Raw genomic sequence first — 5,257 nt, forward strand, 5'->3', positions numbered from 1 at the left:
TAACGGTACACAAAAATTTCGACATTGTACGACACACACATGATGACACTTCTTTTAATCTACAGTCTTTCATAATTTTAATGAAAAGTTCCTATTCCAAACACTATTTGACACTTTATTATGAAATTCTACACTTTATTTAACATTCAAACACAATTATTTAATAATATAAGTAGTTTTTACACATTTTAAAAGAATTACTTTTACAAAACGAACCGAACCGAAGCCGCCAAAAGAAAACAATAAAATAAAACTTCTTATTAGAATGACATTCATTGTGAACTGATATCACACACAGGGATGTATTTATTTAGTTTAGAAGTTTATAAATAAATCGGTTTTATTTTATAAATTTGAATTAAAATCAAATTTAATGATTTTGTAATATTGAATAATTTCTATGGGAGTAATACAGTAACAATTGGTTATAACAAAATATATGAAATTTAGTCTATAATAAACGTGTTAAATCTTGAAAATCCACAAGTAGACTAGCACTACTGACTAGGCAGTTATTTTCTATACCTATTGACTGCACAGAATAGTAAAAAAACAAGAGAGCTATATTCGGATGTGCCGAATCTTATTTACCCTTCACCAAATTATACTTAAAAATATTTTTTTTTTAAATTTTTTTTCCAAATTGTTTGGGGACATGGATATATCGACATCGCTATCTATAACGATCCACAATATATATACTTTGTAAATGAAAAATGTAGAAATTACAAACGGAATCACAAAATTATATATACCCTTGACACTCATTGCGAAGGGTATAATAACCTAACTATTGACACGTTCGTTGATAACGTATCTCTACTGACGTTTAAAGGAAAGTTGTCGACTAGTGCAATTGTCAATATAGAGAGAGTGCTGACATAGAGACATATGGTTCTAAGCTGGCTACAGGGTATGTAGGGCACAATCATAGAGTAACATAGAGACGTAATTGTCAAAAAACTAAGTCTGTTGTCAAAGACTTAACTCTTGCAACAGCAAAATACATATTAGTCAATGTTGTTTGTTTTTGTATCAGACATATTTTTGTTTGACAAAAATGGAGTGTCTCGTCTCTATTTATACATATTTCTCTATATATATGTATACGGGTACAAATTATTATATTGACACGAACCGAAACCGCCAAAAGACAACAAACTAAAACTTCTTATTCGAAGGAAATTCATTGTGAAATGATATCCCACACAGTGATTCACATTCTCCTATACAACAAATCGTTATTTAATTTTTTTTTATGATTTATAACTATGTATTTATTGCTTATATTTATAAATGACAATTTAATTAAAAATATGTAAGTATGTAAATCCATAATGTTAATAATAATTTGCATTCGACCACCTGAAAGCATTATTGAACGTTCATTTACTTACCACACTATTTGTCAAACAATTAACTGTTGTTTGCTCTCCTGAAGTGTTAAAGAACACAGGACGATATGACGATATATGTATAAATGAAGTACTCATACTACACCATTTCCAGTTTCAGTTAAGAATCTCTAATTTTACAATTTGAATCTAACTTATTTAATCTTTTATTATTTTTAAATATAATTTGCTAAGGACTTTACAGCAGCTAGCCTAAGGTAGAAATGCTGTAGCGTTAGGATTAAAACTCATCCAACTTTTAATCCTAACGGATCAGGATTTTTTAAAATAGTGCATTTTTTAGTTGTATTTATAAATTCTAACATTTCAATAGCATTTAATGTCTACCATATTTATCTATATATATAAAATACAAAAAATGTTTCTACCTATGTCCGTTATAGACTCTGAGACCATCCAACCGATTAGCTATAAACTGTTGTAAAGGAAATTTTCTAAATATGGTTTTAGACACCTAAAATAGTACATTAGATCCATTCGGTCCATTCTTAAAGATTTTCGAATTTTCTCATACAAACATTTTTCATCTAATATACATGATCCAAATCAATTCAATTGATTTTCGGTCTGTGGGCGGAGGGGAGTGGCAAAATCAAATTTATACATTATACCGCTAATACCATCTACATATGTACATACACATCTGCTCAAAATAATAGATACACCAAAATTTATTTTTTAAAAACGAAAAAAATAATGGTATATTGTAAAATTATAAAAAAAATTCAGTCGATTTTTATTTATAGTTAAAAGGAGAGTAAAAAACAAAAACAAAATATTTCATAATTAATAATAAATATTATAAAGTAAATTAAATTTCTTAAATTTCGAAAAATTTGGTGCTCATAATAATAGATACATTTTTAAAAATTCTTATTAAACAAAAGCTAATAAATTTTATCTTAAAAAAATTTGTTTATTATTAAAGTAAAGCTAGTATCCAGTATATCCACCTTTGTTTTGTAAAACTTTCTCCACTCTTCTGAGCATACTGGATATCAAGTTCTGACACTTCTCCAATGGAATCTCGTACAATATTTTTTGCGTTTTCTCCCATAAATCGTCTTTATTTTTGAAAACTTCCTTCGAAAGCCTTATCTTTAATTCACTCCACAAGTTTTCTATTGGGTTTAAATCAGGGGATTGGCTGGGCCTGCTTAAAACAGGTACGTTATTCTCCAAGAACCAGTTTTTAACTAATCTTGAACTATGTTTTGGGTCGTTGTCCTGCTGGAATGTCCATATTAATGGCATATTTTCCGATGCATATGGAAGCATTACGTTTTCCAATATGTCTCTATACCCACTAGCATTCATGGTATCTTCTATTCGGAATATCGGACCAACACCATTCCATGAAAAGCAACCCCAAACCATTATGTTTCCCCCGCCATGTTTTACCGTCTTTTTTGTAAATTTAATGTGGAATTCTTTTCCTTTTGGTCGGCGTACATTTCTTTGGCAGTCGTTTCCAAACAAATTTATTTTTGTTTCGTCGCTCCATAAAATATTTCTCCATTTTTTTTCGCCTTCACACCCGGACCATTGTAAGTGCTCTTTAGCAAATTCTAATCTTGTCTTGATATTTTTTTGGCGCATTAGTGGCACTTTTCTGGCAATTCTTCCCGGCAATTTAGCTTGTAAAAGACGACGACGAACTGTTTGTGGACTGATTTCGTTACATAGCTCCGCAGAAATAGCTTTCGATGATATGAAAGGGTCTTTTTTAACCATAAGGACGATCCGCCTATCTGTTTCTGGACTGGTTTTCTTTGGTCTACCGCGAGTTTCTCTTTTTTGTTTTTTAGATAAAGCATTTTGGACAAAATGTAAAGATCTTCCTATGCTCTTTGCTATTTCCCGTAATGATTTTCCTTGATTTCTCATCGTTTGAACAATTTTTTTCTCATCTTCGGTACAATGATGATTTCGTCCCATTTTCTTCAAAAGAGTCCTATTTTTTATAAAATTGTTGCTAAAATTTAAATTATACTTACTGTTTCACGTAAATAGGAACAAAAAATTGCACAAAAAAAAAATTGTATATAAACAAATTACAAATTACTGATGTGTATCTATTTTTATGAGCAAATAATTTTTTGTAATTCAAATAAATTCGTTTTTAAAAATCAACATGAAAGCAAATAGTTGCCAGATTTTTGACTGACATGACATTGCCAGATAGAAATTTTAATAATATGACGTATTCTTAACGCTTGCGAGGAAATTTTCAATGTTACCGCCATTTAAATTTTTTCCAATTAGGTGTATCTATTATTTTGAGCAGATGTGTATATATATAAAAAACGGCTGGACAAATTTTGATGAACTTTTCAGGGAATCTTCAGAATTGCTCAGCGGCTAACACTGTATAATCAGATTTTTAATATTCGGTCTGTGGTCGGAGGGGCGTGTAAAAATCAAATTTTTACATTATACCGCTAATGCCCTATATTTCATAAAAATGGATGTGTGTATGTATGTTCCGTATGGACTCAAAAATGGCTGCACCGACTTTGATGAAATTTTCACGGAATCTTCAGAAAAGCCTCTTGGGTAACAGTGTAATGTTAGATTTTTGATTTTCGGTATGTGATAAATAATTTTGTTTACTCTTGCATATTAGGTGCATGAATAAGAAATTTCCATACTAAATTTTTGAATTCATTGGAACCAGCTGAAATGCCACTACATGTATTAACATTGAAGGTTGGATCACCGACTTTATCCGACACTGTATATTAAAATCGAGATCGAGACGTAATACAGATGTTTTCTAAGGGCCAACAACGCGGACCGGGTTCTGCTAATTATGAATAAAATAATTGGGCTGATAATTTCTGAATTCTTAAAATTACTGCAACATTTTTGCTAGAATTGCTACTTTTGTAGTACATATTCCGCATTTTATTTTTAGCAACCTTAAAACATTAGTAAATCTTCTTTCATCAAATTTTTTGAAAACAAATATTTTAAATTTCCCGATATAGGGTCCATTATGGACCGATCCTCACACAAGTTTGTAGAAAGATTTAGGTTCATATAAAACTCGATTACGTCCAATTTCATCACGTTACTAATTATAAGACAATTATGAAGGTTCGTCATTTTCTGAGGGGGACCTTGTATGGGGGCTAAGCGAAATCATGGACCGATATTGACCATTTTCAACACAGAGATTTTAGCAAGCTAACACCTTTCGTTTGCAATCTACGTATTTTCGACAGTTAGCTCGTCTTAGAATCTAATGAGGACCCAGAATATACATACAGTTGCGAGCAAAAAAAAAAAATGCAACGCTATGTTGCATTTTTTCAAATTTTTAGTAAAATCAGTGATAAATTTTTCCCAGCAAAAAATTCAACTCTAAGAAAATTGACTAGATTTGTAAATTTTTTAAAAAATAATTATTAAACATAGCTAGGAGACTGTGTAATCTTTTGAAATGTCAAATTTAATTCAAATCAGACTAACCGTTTAGAAGTTACTGATTTATTTTCCTTTTTTTCCTATACCACTGTGCGTTGCGGCTTTTATGCTCGGAACTGTATGTAATAATGTGGATCTGTGGCAAATATTTGATGTGTTACAAACGGAATGACAATTTCAATATAGCTCCAATCTATTTTGATGGTGGGTATAATAAAAATATGAAATTGGCCACCCTAATATAATACAGATCCTATAAAAATCGTTGCTTTTTAGAGAGAAAAACTTAGTTTTTTTGTTGTTTAATTTAGAATATGGCCGTATATTTTTTCTTTAAATAAAAACTACTTTTTTTTGTTTTAAATTAAGAGAGAGAAAAAAAAAGAAAATAAAATAATTTAAAAAACTAATAA

The sequence above is a fragment of the Calliphora vicina genome, chromosome 1, assembly GCF_958450345.1.
Source record: "Calliphora vicina chromosome 1, idCalVici1.1, whole genome shotgun sequence".
Lineage (NCBI taxonomy): Eukaryota > Metazoa > Arthropoda > Insecta > Diptera > Calliphoridae > Calliphora > Calliphora vicina.